The 14,919-nt window shown below is 42.9% G+C and overlaps 1 long non-coding RNA gene across 1 annotated transcript in view; it reads left to right on the top strand.

Moving 5' to 3' along the window:
* Positions 1 to 2,994: 2,994 nt before the first annotated feature.
* Positions 2,995 to 14,919, top strand: part of LOC120754309 (uncharacterized) — a 57,394-nt gene continuing 45,469 nt past the window's right edge. The window contains exon 1 of the long non-coding RNA XR_005701378.2: positions 2,995 to 3,019. This is a non-coding gene — a long non-coding RNA (uncharacterized LOC120754309). The remainder of the gene's footprint in view (positions 3,020 to 14,919) is intronic.

Here is a 14,919-nt window from a genome sequence, read left to right as displayed (position 1 = left end):
AGAGTTTTCTCTTTACGCAGCGCCCGTGCCCAGCGCCGGAGCCTCCGCGCGGAGCGGGGCCGCGGACACGCCGCGCTCCGCCACGCTCCCGCGGCCCCGCGCCGCCGGCCCCGCCGCGGGGGGGAGGGGGGGTGGCGGGACAGCCCCCCTCCCCTCCCAGCGCCGCCTCGCCCCGGCGGGGTCCTGGGTTTCGGAACGGGACTCGGCGGGGATGGGGGGTGGGGACCCGGCGTGGCGGGGGACGGCGGAGCCGATCGCCCGTGGGTCCTGTGGATGTTATGGTGGCAGCCGGATGGATGGATGTAGGAAGCCGCGGGAGACTTTGTCCTTCGCGAATCTTTTTGCGGTCTGGGCTTGCTGTACATAACTACCTACCCGGGAAGCCCTTACCCCAAAAAGCATTCGCGGAGGGCGCATTCGCCGAAGGAGCAGCAGCTGCGATCGCCGAGCCTTGGACTTATCTAGACTCTGTGGGCTTCTATTATTAATTCCTGGCACCTTTCCCTTTCCTTCGTCCAACCCACCCCCCCCAACCCCCCTCCCGCTGTGAGTGTATATATGTATCTCTAGATATATATGTAGTGAGAGAAGTAAACACCCTTTCCCCCCTTTTCCCCTTTTCCTACTCGGCTTGGTTCCCTAGACGTCCAAATATTCCCCGTCGCCTAGTAGCCTAACTTTTTAATCGACTTTTGCCTAAAGGAGCAAAACACACGTTTATTCGGATAACTGTATGGTGTTTTTTATTTCATTAATGGAAAAATAAAAATAGAATAAAACTTCCTAAAAGTTCTCCTATCCTCACCTTCTCTCCCTCCCCCCCGCCACCCCCCCACCCTCCTCCTTCCAGGGCATAGCCGTGTTTGAAAATATGGGTGTCCTAGTTGATCGAGATTAATTCATTAAAAAAAAAATATTCGGAGCGATTCATTAAATGCTCTGTGATCGTGAGCCTCGGTTTATTTCGAGGTGGGGAGGGTGGGATTTACTGGGATCACCCCATAAATAATAGGGAGGGAGGAGGAGGGGGAGGTGCACGGAGCTGCCGCGGTTTGGGGGACACCCCAGTTAGCAGGAGATGCACCATGGAAGCGCTTGCCAAAGGCGCCTCCCTCCCCCCTGCCCACTTCCAACCTGATTTTAAGCAACTTGCAGTCCGGTGATATCTCCAATCACTCTTTCCGCAAAAAGTAGTGCCCCCCGAAAGGGTAAAAAAGGCAGAATCCGAGGGAAAACCCAGCCGAGGCGATGCTTTTGGACGAGGTGATTGCAAGCGAGCAAAGCAGCATCAGCACCAGCTCTGTGGTTCTGAAACTGCCTTGTGCATGCACACAGCACTGAGAGCATCTCAGGCAGGAGTTGGGGAAGCTGCATTTTCCCTCTTTGCAGTAATTCCCAGCCCAGATTCCGTAGGCAAGAAATAAATAGCAAAGAGAAATCCTCCCTCCCTGCCGCCCCCCAAAAGAAGGAGCGATTAAACGCAGATCTGTCCGTGCAGATCAGCCTCGTGAAAGAGACAAGATCTAAGCAGCAAGTTGGTAGCAGAGTGGCCGCTTGACGCAACACAGGGGCCTATGGTAAAATAAAAAGGAGGTGGGGGTGCGATCTAATGTCTGAGCAGTTAGAAAATACAAGGGCTCTCCCATCTGCCCCCTCCCCCCCACCCCCGACAGCGGCACGGAGAGCGATCCGGCTGAGAAAGGGCTGATCTTGCATTTCAGGGAAGCCTGCATTGGAGAGATCGGGTGAGGACCACAGTCTAAGAGTTAATATTTCTCGAGAGATAAAAGATATTTTGAAGACCTGCTCGCACTTTAGAAAAGAGTAAAAGGCCGGCTAAGGGACAAGCAAGGAAAGAAAGCAAAGCAAAAGCACCTCATTGCTCCCTTCCCTCCTTTTCTTCTTGCTCAGGACACGTAGCTTGAGCACTAGCTCTCTTGATGGAAACAAAGGTGGAAGGGTCACAATATCTTTTAAGTAGACCAGCATTTTCATAATTATTTATCCTCTTCTATTTAGAGAGAGGGGAAAAAAAAAAAAAAAGGAAAAGAAAAGAAAGAAAAAAGAAGACGTTTGTACTTTCTGGTCGCCAGCAAACATCTTTACTGGGGTTTTATTCATGTGAGCATATTCTAAAGGGAGAGACAAGGTAGAGGGAACTTGGAAGAAAAAGAAGAGAGATGCGATAAGAGGGACCAGCCAAGCTAAGGCTAAAAAAATATCCTCTCTGTTCCCTGCCTACTGTGGTCCCTCAAGAGGATGGAAACCAGGAGTGATTTGGGGGGGGGCAGCTCAGGGGCGAGGGGAAACCCGAGCCACGGTGGTGCAGCTCCCCGTTTCTTTACCTTGCCAGCCAACTGTTGCTGCCATGCTCAGGGCTGCGGCTGCTGCGGGCGGAGCGGGAGCCGCTCCCTTCTGCTCGGGGGCTGCCCCTGGCCCGGCTCCGCGGCCGCCACAGCTCCACAGGGCGCCTCTCGGCAGCCGCCCTGCCCCGCTCCCTGCCCTGCCCCTCTCCCTGCCCTGGCTCCTCGCAGGTTCCTGTCCGCTGCAGGACACTTGGACACGTCGGGCGGTCTGGGCCGCTGCCGCGCCTGCCGCACCTCACCGGGCACCTTCCCGCCGGGCTGCCCCGGGGAAGCCCCGGCCCTCTCCTCTGGCCGTCGGGCTCTTGCCCGGCCCTGCCGAGGCGCGCCCCAGGCTGGCCTCGCCTCCCCCGACGTGCTGTGCCGGGTCTGGGCCCGAGGGAGCTGGTGGGGCTCCACTCTCTCTGGTACTCTGTGTGTGTGTGTGTGTGTGTATCCCCACGGGTGATAGGGACGTCTGGGTGGGGCCGTGGGTCAGTCTCCGCTCCCCTCGACGCCTCAGGGCAAACCGCAGCCAGGTGAGTCGGGGAGGAGCGCAGACCCCTGCGGGAGCCACGCCGGCGCGATTAACCCTGCTCTCCCTCTGCCTTTCCCCGCAGGTGCGGCCGCGCCGTCGAGGCCGGAGGCGCCGCGGGAGCAGCGAGGGCCGCAGGCAGGTGAGAGAAGCGACGGGCTTTCCCCACACCCCCGGGGATTCCTCCCGAAAGCCGAGGAACCGTCCGGGTTCCCGGCTGCTGCCGTTCCCTCAGACCCCGGCACCGGTTACAGCCGTGCTTGGCCTAACACAGCCCTAGGCCACAGCTGCCCCCGGACCCCCGGCACCGACAGGGCCCCAGGCAGCACCTGCACAGGCCACAGCCTCATCCCACATGGGAGAAAGCCCAGAATGCTGGAAGGGAGGTCAGGGCATTGAAACAGGGGGGCAAATCCACGTAGAGTTGATACAAATTATATGTAAACAGACCCTTGCGTTGATTTCTAGTGAAACCTGTCGTCTTAAGAACGTGGGGAAGGAAAAAAAGTTAGTGAGCATTGCCTAAAGTCTCCTTACTTCCCTCATCTTTCCTTCTTTATTCACTAGTTAACACTCTTCCACTTCATGGTTAAATGCATTGTCCGACATTTGCAGTTCTCGTAGTTTTTGTCTGGCAGATTTCTTTTTTTTTTTTTTTTTTTTTTAATCCACCATCTTTGAGACAGCTAGTACAAATTACTGTCTACCACTACAGTCGTGAGGTAGAAAATTGAGAGGCAAATTAATTGATAGTACATGTTTTAAAAGCAAAAAAACCCCCTCCCAGTAAAACAAGCAATCCTTGTTTCAGTCAGATTTAGCCACTGTCCCCTGCTCTGTTTCCAGATGTGGCAATTTTAGAGAAAGATGAAGTACGTTCCAGTTACAAAATGAAAAGTTTACAGATAAGTAACTACAGAAAAGTCTTTTTACATTTTGAATTTTAAATTAATTTTTCATATTTTAAATTTTGAATTCAATTTATGAGTAAATGAAATACACAGGAAGGATTTTTGCAAGAAGTCCATTTTTCTCCTTTTTATTTTAGCATCTGATTTCTAGATGGACGTTATCTGCCCACAAATCTCAGTGGATGACTTGCTGTAAAACAACAAAAGTATCTTCCTTCAGAAAGCTGCCATTATGGGCAGATGTCTTCAGAGGTTAGGAGCTCCTAACCTGCCCCCTGCCTTACGTCAAACACTCCGTTAGCGCCCATAAAGCTTAGCAGTGCTTTACTGGTGTCAGCTTGTTTGCAACCAAAGTAGACAAACTCTGCTTACTTAAAGATACAAAAGAAAAGCAGCTTCTCATAGCCAAAGATGGGTAAGGCCTGCTAGAGCCTCGAGTACATGCAACTCCTAGACCGGTATTTAATCTCCCCAAAAGAGGATGTATCAAATACTAAACTAGTACTGCTCTTGAGGTTTCTTAAAAGGTCAAGGCATACATTGCTAGGAGCGGGGGGTCAGTGCATGTTAATTTATGTCTGTTACTGCACCTAATACAATTATATAAAGGCTAAGGGCCTATGAATAGAATTGCTGCTTAAGGCCTCTGAGCCTGCTGTATTCCTTTCAGTTAAGGGCTGAGAAATACCTCCAACCATCTGTAAAAAAATGCCTTGTGAATATGGGCCTCATGAAATAATGATTTAACCCTCTTACCCCACCCTTCTTCTCCCCCAGTTTTTATTAGTATTTGAGTCTTTCACAGATCATCTGCACATCAGTTCTCATTCTTTCTCTTTCAGACGTGTTACCACAAATATATTTAGCTATAATATTTGCATTAGCTGTAGTATGCTGCCATCTCATTTCTGGATATAGAGATTGCTCTTATAAAGGACTCATGTAAATTACTTTTTTATTTGTATTATTATATTTTCAGACAAGTTGTGTAGTGATTGTTTTTCGTGTAACTTTCAGTAACTATCAGGCCTTGCTGAAAAATGAGATGTTTCTAAATATGTGTCTGAAGGGGCTTTCCCTATAAATCAAAATAAATGTCTTCCAGCTTTTCTACTACAGGGTAGGTTAATTTGATTGGTGTCACGTTGTTGCCCACCCGCCCATCCCCCTTCTCCCTCCAAAAAAAGACCTAAAAAATTAATATATATCTTTCTTTTTATGAAATATTTTATGGGAACTAATTATGGAATACTAAATAGGGTTTGTTGACTCACTGGTAGTGTCCACAGAAGCGTGTTTTGTCAAAATCTTCCCCGTGTTGTCATTGCTGGTTTAGTGGACCGGTGGAAGCGCCCCGATTACCAGTTATGCAGGTAGTAGTGCTTGCAGCATGCTTAGCTGACACTAACAGCGTTTATCTAACATAGGGAGTGGGAAAGTGAAGCCCCAATGAAGCCTAATTAGCAGTAGAAATGGTAGGAAAGGTTGGCAGATTTATGGTACTGCAGACGTGATATGTAGTCTGGGGGAAAATGCAGGATGTAGACTTACCAAAGTTCAGAGAGGAGCACTGCAGCAGCCAAACTTAGTCTGAAATGACACAATGCTGTTTCTGTTTGTAAATATAATCAATTTCCATTTGTAAATACAAACAGAAAAAAGCAACATTGTGGATGGACTTTGTTTGGAGGAGGGAGAAGCTGCGCCTTATTTAAATACATTCAGTTTTCTGTGTAAGTGACCAAGTACTGTTCAGAACACAGCACACACAGGCACAGGATTGCCTGCATGCATGCACAAAAAATACATATGCATGTGAATATAAAACGGATTTTTTTCTAGCACTTTGTTTTAATTCTTGATTGCCAAGCTTCTTAATTTGTAGAAGAGAGTTACAAAAGTAGTCCCCGTGAAATTCAAAGTTTCCACGTAAATTAAGAAGCACTACCTGTGTTTTATAGCATATTTGGTGCTGTTGTTCAGGTGGGTTTGGAAGGATGATAGAAGTTACTCTATTTATTTTTCTATGTGCACATGGAGAAATGCATCATGGTAGCAGCGTGACGTGAGTCTCATTTCCAATACGTCTTTAGTCTCTGCAGAACCTCTCTGGGGTTAGTAGACACCATCTACTTGACGTGGACACAGTCCAAACTCCAGCGCAGCTCAAGTGCTTCCCGTGAGCCGCGTTCCTGTCTGTGTGCAGGTAGTCATGGGCTGAGCTGTAAGTGTCGTGACAAGGACACGCATTTAGGCACTGATGGTGCCTGTGCTGGTCACCAGGATGCAGCATTAACTTCTGCAGGAGAAAAGAGATGATTCTCTCGAGTCGAGCCAGAGAAGAGATGTGACCCCTTGTGTTTGTCAATGAGTTGTGGTGTTTTTAGTGCTAATGTCTAGGCATCACGTTGTTCTCTTCCAGGCAAGCATCCATGGGAGACGTGAGAGGAAAAGGGAGGTGAATTTATTTTTCTGTTTGTTTTATTAGAGGATTCCTTCATCCCCAAAGCTCATTCTCTGAATTTGACAAATCCGTGCTCTCCCATTGCAGCAGCTCTGTCCCCAAGAGGTGGCCAGGCTGTCTTCTGAAGTCAACCCCTTTGCTTGCCAGTGGAGGTACTGAAGGGGTTATTGTCACCTTCTCCCCACAGCTGAGAATGGGCAAGTGGTTTTTTAAAAAGGGCTCAGAGGATTGTGAGTTTCTAGGCCAAGAACATAGTAAACAATTTACTACGAATAAATTCAGGGTGTGCCCTGGAAAAGGTGTTCCACCATTCCTTATTTTCAGCAAGCTGTAAGTAAACAGCAAGAAATAATGCTATGCTAAATAACGTAAGTTATCATGGGCCTCTGCCCAAGCGGACAAGGTTCATCTGCCTGGGAAACCTGAAAATTCTCAATTTGTGTGTAAACCTCTCTGAAAAGGGGAGTTGCAAAAAAAAAAAAAAAAAAAAAAACTTCAGAGAATTTGATTGTATTAAATGATGCCTTTTCAAAATGACTCCACGGTTGAAGGAAAAAAAAATGGAAAGCAGTGGGACACTGCCATGGAGAAATTACATCCTTTTTACAGAATGTGATTCTTCCATTTTTGTTCTCTTCAAATTATCTGCCCTCATGTGAATGTTTTTATGAGAGGTGTGGGAGGCAGAAAGCACTGCCAAATCAAGGCCCACCACACCCCTGAGTTTATAGGTCTACTGAAGGAAATAAGGTTATTTTGCAACAGAGGAATTGGGACAAGCACTGGGAAAGTATGTACTGTTGTTCAGCTCGTCACAGCACAGTCCCAGCTGTACAGACGTAAGTCAGCCCATGCAGGCGTCCACCCGCACTGCAAACAGGAGGGAAAGGAGGAAGTGGCGTAGAAGAGAGGGCATTTGGTCTTGGACTGAGTGGATGGCACATAGTGTCCACTCCAGAAAAAACATCAGCATTTCCTGGGAGAGGAGTAAAGACAGAAAAGGCCAGGTAATTAGGAGACGGGCTGGGAAGAAGTGGCCAGCAGCCATGACACAATCAGTTGTTTAACCTCAGTATATAGAATACATAGTCTGCAGTGTTAATTTAACAGAAGTACTGTGGGCTGAAAGCACCCAGAGAAATACGCAAAAGCCAACACAGAAACATCTCAATGCCTTTGTCTTTCTCTTTCTGGAAGGTCTGGCTGGGTTCCTCAGTAAAATTCTGCACGTCTGGTGTAGCTACCTTTGTCCTTAGTGACAAGCTGATGCCAGGTCTCTATCACTTTCTGGTGTCCTTTATAAATCTCTTTCATTATATTGTTATATTTTAGTCATTTTTTCAGCATGTGTTCATATGCTCTGTTTTGTTACATTAAAAATGACCAGTGATTTAAGAGAAGACCTATTTGTCTACTAAGAGGATGTGAAAAATCTTGACATACCTGTTAGAAGCTCCTGGCCGTGCCAATACGTTTGCCAGTTTTGATGTGAACATATACTCATTGCTAATTTGCTGTTTGTTGATCTATCTCCAGTGCAAGGATGGTGCAGTGAGGGGTTCCCTGCCTGGGCACAGTTCTCAGCCTTTGTCATAGATCTGCTGCTGTGGCCTCTCACTCCTCAGAGAGTCTCCAGCCCATGTGTTCCAAGTGTAAGGCCAGGCACAGTTCCTGGTTGGGAAAGAAATTGGATTTCTTCTCAAAGACGTGGAAAGAGAGGGACAGATGACATGACTTTTGGGGGTGCTGTTTTTTGACAATACATTTGGTAACTCTCTTTTCCTTCCAAATCAGGATCTGTGAAGCCAAAAAAGAAATAATTTAGCAGAATGACAGGTAGGCTTTTAAAAAAATCTGTCCACTGTTGGTTCCCAGACTCACCCTCGTCAAAGCAACACTTCTCAGTCACTTTCCTTACCCTCACAGGAACATCTGCTGGAAAGCATGATATGGCTCAGGTAGAGAAATGACTAAATGCAGCTTATGATGGGAACATGGCAAGACAGTTCCTATTTTTCCTCTTTCAATCCTCCCTCCTTTTTTTTTTTTTTTTTTTTTTTTTTAATTTTTCTTTTTTTAAAAAATTTCCTGGATTTCCCTTATTTTTATTTTGTTGTTCCTTCTTCTTTGTCCCCACCTCAGGCAGATGCACATTGTCTCTCTGTTTTCCTTCCATTGTGTCTCCCAGATTTTCATTCACCTCCATGGACACCTGTTCCTGGAAAGGACCCTCAGCCAATTACACTGCTCTTCCCAACTTGTTTCCTACAGTGAACACAAGATGAGTGCTCCTGGTGAACACAGGAGGTGAAAATTGGGAGGGAGGGCAGAAGGTAGAGGAGTGAGCCTGAGTAGCCAGTTTAACAGGCATGATCAGTAGCTGGCTTGGCCTCTGTTTTTGGGCCCTTGGATGTTTACAATGCTCATCACGGATGCAGAGTGGGCAGACATCAGGGCCTGTCAATGTAAGTGTGAGAAATCTTCCCTTCACCTGCTGAGTTTGGTGTTAGAGTTCTTCACCTTAATTGCTCTGTAGGTAAATTAGAGAGGTGTGTGTTTCTGTGCCTGTTGCATCAGGCTGATGTGGACTTAGCAAGCAGTTTAGAAATGGATTATCCATCTGCAGTATGTTGCAGATGATGATGGAATTTACAAGGCACACAGGGGAGCACATGCTCCCTGCTTTATGACAAGCTGAGACCAGAAAGAATGGGAAGGAAGGATCCATTATGCAAAAATAGGATTTACTGGCATGTATTACACATTTTTGTGTAGAGTTTTGTAATTAACTGTGTGTGTATATGTTCACGTGCATATGTTTTTATCTTGCAGTTGTAGCAAAAAGCAAACCTAACCGAACCAAATTAAGAAAAACAGGAACAATAGAAAAACCCCAGCTATACAATACTGATTTCTACTCGGAACTGTTTCAGTCCATATACTGGCAGGCCTCCCACACCTTCATCTCAAGGCTTTATTAAGAGGTTGAAGGACTTGTGTATGGCGTGACTTAAAAAAACAGGGTGCCAAGTCACGCAGCTGAAATATTTGGGAGCTCTGTTCATCAGGCTTGCAGTATAACGGATATTATATTGAAGACTGACCCTCAAAATAATCTTGAAGGACCTATGGCAATGACTGTTTAAAGTCCCATGTTTTCTTTAAAAAAAATTAGAAGTATGTTTGTGAAAAAGAAAAGAAAAAAACCCTCCAACTATCTTTTGTGTTTCAGTTAAATTAAAACATTTCATAGTTAACGTTAAAAACCAAAGGCAACTGATTTTTATTAGTACATGACAGCAAGGAGTCTATATGGCTAGGACAGAAAGAAGAAAGGTAAACAATTGATCTTGTAGATTTTTTTTTTTTTAATTGGCCAAACTGAATGAAATGCTCAATAAAGAGAGTATAAAAGGGGAAATCAGGATTTCCCCTTGTTTGTTTGTTTTTTTCATTTCTCCAAGTGCTTTCTGGTTTTGCTCTGAAAAAAAAAAAAAGTATCAGAAACCATGACATTTTTTACATAACAATTTTAAATTCACACAATAGTTTTAACTTATTGTAACAATTATAGATGGTGCTTTTTTCTCTTCTTTAGTTTTTCTTACCCAATACTTATGAATATGTAAGTCTTTCTATATGCATGGATAGATGTGTACGTGTACATGTGGACATATCCTCAAATACAGGTACATGCAAATCCATAGCAGAAGTACTAAAGGCAAAATGAGATCCTTTTCTTGATAGGTATAAGTTGTGCAAAAATAGAAGATGGCTTACTGATCCAGAGGTTTTAATGTACACTATGAAAATGATAGTTCATTTCATAAATATTTACTAACTTTTTAAAGGCCTATTCAGTATTAATTATGTTGAAGTCCAGGGCAGACTATTTTATTATATCACAGTTTTTGAAGTCAAGGACATTTAAAAAAATAATGGTTATCGACAAGTGACTGACTGCATTCCTGCAACTTCCATTCAGGTGTTATTTTAAACACCAATTTTAACTATTTAGTCAAGAAAATATTTTCTGGCTGTTTGCATTTACCAGTAGTCTGTTGCACTTCAAAGCTTGGTATGTAGCTTGCAAACCCAGCAGCTGTTTCTTGAGAAAAGTGACTACATCCTGATCCAGCAAGGGCTTCCCTCCTCCAAGCAGACTTCTAACAGGACTTAGCCTGACCACAACAGGGTTCCTCACAGCAGTGAATGCTGCAAAGAGATGCAGATGCTTGCAGGGAAAGGCCTTTTGTTTTGCACTACTGCATCTGAGATTTTTTTTCTTTTCCTTTTCACAATGGGTAAAAATATCTGGCTTGTGTTGAAAATCAAGCTCTTGTTGAATTGTGCTTTACTTTTAATTGTCCAGTTACAGAAGTGGGATAAAGACCTTGCAGCCCAGGCAAAGAAGCCTGGTCTCTGTGAATGTCTATTTTTTGTCAGTTCGAACAATTTCCATAGGATGCAGTTCTGGCATTGTGTGATTGGCTATCTGTTCCCATGCTTAGTAAACCTATTAGCAATAGATAGTCTGGCTTTATTAATTCACTGCTCCATGCTACATCTGCTTCAGGGCAGAGGGACTATTCAAAGCCTAAGAGGAATATATGGGTTTCTAGGTCTTTTCTGATTAGGTTGTCAAAATAAAAGAGTAGGGGTATTTTTTTTAAATTTTTTTTTTTTTTTTTTTAAATACCACTAACAATTATTGCCTGGCAACTGAACAGAGACCTTCCAAACTTGTATCACACAAACTATTTCTACCTTGCTTTTTTTCTTCTCTGATTATTCATAGTCATACTAAGCCTTTCTCAATGTAATGGGCTTTAAAAATATATGTATAATGCAGCTCCCAAATTGAGAATGGAGATCCTGCAGTTTAACATTCAGTAAACAAAATGTTACCAAGTACTGTCATACCAATAGGTTTAAAGATTCCCAAATGAACACGAGTGCAGAAGCCCTTGTAACCTGCTATACTATATCTTTTTTCATAATACCTTCATTTACTTTCCCATATGGTTTGTGAGATTATGGAGGCAGTTTTGCTCCTACAGTGAGGCCATTAGTAAAACTCCTTTAGACTTGTATACAAAAAGTATTTTTTCAAGAGTGATAATCTCTTATTCTGAAGTTATTTGGCTTCTTTTTTTGAGGCATATTCATCCCTTTATTTTTTTCAGTTGATATATATTTCTATACAGCAAAACCTCATGGTTTAGGTATTTTAATTCTCCCCAAATTTAAGCAGGTATTACATGCAAGAAAAACAATCTTGGAAAAAAATCAGAAAATTCAGATGAGGCTGAAATGGAAGAAAACATTGCTCTGCATAAGTAACATTGCATTTAATCTTTATTTTTTCTTCTCAGAGTAATTTGGGTGTTCTGATGTATAAAAATCCACAGTCTGTCCGTTCCCTGCCCCACATTGTCTAACACCCATGTAAGTCACTGGTACCACATAAGCATGTCCCCCTGTACTCCCCATACTCCATAGGGGAAATTTTAGCTAGCATTTTCTCAGTTAAGTAATGGTCATTCACTCTTATTAACTAAATCAGTCTCTTGGTTCATTCCTTTTAGAGGAATTTCTTGTATTGATTTGAACTGACAGAGTAGAACTCTATATGTGGAGGACCAGGTATATGTGCATATATGTAGGCATATGTGCATTAAAAATACAGGAAAAATACAGCAACTCAAAATAACAAATTGAATCAAATTAATCTGTTCTTAAGTAATTTGTTTTTAAGGTATTTGGACAGAATCATAGAATCTTAATTTGTTCATGAAACTACAGCATAGTTCTCCTATACAGGGAAACAGCTATGCTGGAGAAGGATTTCATGAACAGTTGCTTTGAAAATGTGTTTGATCATAACTATCCATAAAATGCATACCTAGTCCTGACCAAGTTTAACCAAATCTGATCCAAATCCCACTGAAATTAAGGGCTGTTTTCTAACTGAATAAGAATTGTATCAGTCCCTTCAGTGGCCTTGTTTATTTGAGGGTAACAGCCATTAGGATTTGTGTGTATGTGTGTGCATGTGTAGCCGTGTAAATTTTATTCATGTATCATCCTATAGAAAACCCCATGTTTTGTGTAGTTTTACTGTGGCTTTGTGCATGTATTAGGTAGGCACATGTCCCTGAGGTAGCACATGGGAGGAGTTGTGTTGCAGTGGTCTCCTCCTTGTGCACACGTGGGGTTTTTGGGGTGTTTTTTCGGGTTTTTTTTTTAATATCTAGGGGATAGCCATCATCTAACCTTCATGGGGGGAAATGGCAGATTAATTTTTGCTGGTTTTTTCCATTTTAATTTGTTCTTGAAGGTCAAAATTATTTGGTGATCACTTCATGTGACGATTTTTATTTGGAAGCAGACCGTGATGTCTCTGGCACAGGGACTGAGAAGTTAAGAGCACATATCTAAAGTGTCTAACAAATCAGAAGAGATTTTTTTTTTTTTTTTTCTTTTTGCCCCACTCCATGTGGTAAAGCAAATATCGGCCAATACCTGCTAACTTCATTATCCACATTTTCTTACTCAAGTCCCCTTGCTTAATTACAGAGTTTAAAAGAATGTTTTCTTTCATAGGTTGCTGTAGTATCTGTGTGTAATGTATTACAGTAAATAATTGTTCTTTGATTTACAATTTTTTTTTTTTTTTAATTGACTTGCCTTTCCTGCTGCCTAGTTTAGGAGCCTAACCTCCGACAAGCAAGTTTGAAATTTCAGGCAATTGTTTTCTAACCATATAGATGGTCCCCAAACTATACAGCACTTCTTTCTTTACCAACTCTAAGAATAAATGAGGTACTGCTTTCTGGTATCCAAAAGGTAACCACAGTTAGGTCTAATGGAGTTTTGAGAAAAGGCGTGAAGAAGGAAACAAGTCAACTTGTCCTCTGTAATTTCTAGCAGCCCTGAACAGCATGGAATTTGAGAAACAGAAACTCAGTAGAGTGAATAGAAGATTTTGGATCTAAGGGCATTCTGAACAATGCAAATAGTGCTAGTAGAGCATGATGAAATGTGAGCATTTGGTCATCTACGCATCAAACCAGGGTGAAACCCATATGTGAAGCCAGTCCCTCACTGTCTTAGTCCAGCAGACACGTGAGGCTGTGGCAGCGTGTCAGACTGGGTGAGGGGGCAGGAGAGGGGATGTGCACCATTCTGCTGGGGCCACCTGTGGCTCTGCTACCAGACAATGCTCTGCTGCCCTACCCACTGCCCTGCAACAACAGTAGCTCAGCCTGTTAGAAAATCTGGGTCAAATGAAAAATGCAATATATTTGGGCCTGATCTTTTGTCCCAAATAGTCTTTAACTTTAGAGGGTTTTAGTCTGGTAAACAGGCAGGTGTGTAATGTGTGATGTCCCTTGGAGCTCTGGTGGCCAGTACTGCTCAGCTGAGCCAGCAGCTGGCCTCAGTGCCTGCTGTGTCAAGGACTGAGCTAATCTGTCTAATGAGGATGAACAAAAAGGAAGCAAACGATATGCTAAAAAGAAAAGTTAAACATCAAAAAAATAGCAAAAGTACTTGGGGGCTCTTTTTGAAATTAAAAGTTCTGGATGCATGATAAATGCAGGCTTGACTTCTTATTTGAAGGAATATTTTAGCAGCTTTGTTTCATTTATTCTAAAGTTAGGTAGTGTTGTAATGGAGACCTTAAAGATGTCTCCAAGTAGTTGCTTTAGAAGCCCATTTGCTTAGTATAAGTAAGCTGTAATGAAAGTTTTACTTGGTATCTGTTTAGTTAAGGGTCCACCATGGAGGCAAGACAATGTTTTTTGTAGGGGGTGAAAGATAAGTGTGTCTTTTAGTCACGGTACAGTTTCCAATCCCATATGTGTCAAGGCTAAATGTAACTCACTTTTTATACATATACCATGGTCTTGTTTCCAGTAAATGAAAGGATTTATCTGAGTGGCTGGAGCAGAAACTCACATTGAAAATTAGCCTTGAGTATTATTCCTTTGCATCCAGGAGTATTATTCCTTTGCATTCTTGGAAAAAAAAAAAAATTTAAAAATCCAAATTTATAATGAAGCTGAGAATAAACAAACAAAGAAACAAAAAAAATTTAAACCTTTACTCTGTTATTCTTTCTACAGCTAGTCAGGGAGCTATTGATATATAAAGAGCATAATGACTGCTACAGCTAGTAAAACAGAAACTAATTGCATGTTTAGGTAACAGTCAAATCCATATTGCTCTGTCCAATGAATTTTCTGCTTAGACATGTAAGCAGGACCTAGCCCATTGGTTTTATGTGGACAATTCAGATACAGAAAGGAAGCAGGTTTTGGCTCAGTCATGTCCAAACAGAAGTTCCCCTGCATATTTATAACTAAAAAAGCAGGTTTAGGATGTTTTGGGGTTTTTTTTAATATGAATGTGACCCCCAAATAGGAAAGAAAATAATTCCATTGCAGTAGTAGTGGAAACTAAATGTTAAACAAGCATGAATCAGGGGGGGAAAAAAAAAAAAAAAAAAGTCAGAGCAGCATACTGCCATTTTATCACTCTCACCGGTTAATATACATGTTATTAAATGAATCTGAATATTAAAAATAAATGTTAATCCTCTTTTGATATTTACTCCATGGTAGCAGTTATATTTTTCTCTTTAATTCTGAAATTAAAAATATA

This window comes from Hirundo rustica, chromosome 6 (genome assembly GCF_015227805.2).
Source record: "Hirundo rustica isolate bHirRus1 chromosome 6, bHirRus1.pri.v3, whole genome shotgun sequence".
Classification (NCBI taxonomy): Eukaryota; Metazoa; Chordata; class Aves; order Passeriformes; family Hirundinidae; genus Hirundo; species Hirundo rustica.
This window is presented reverse-complemented; position numbering and strand designations above follow the sequence as displayed.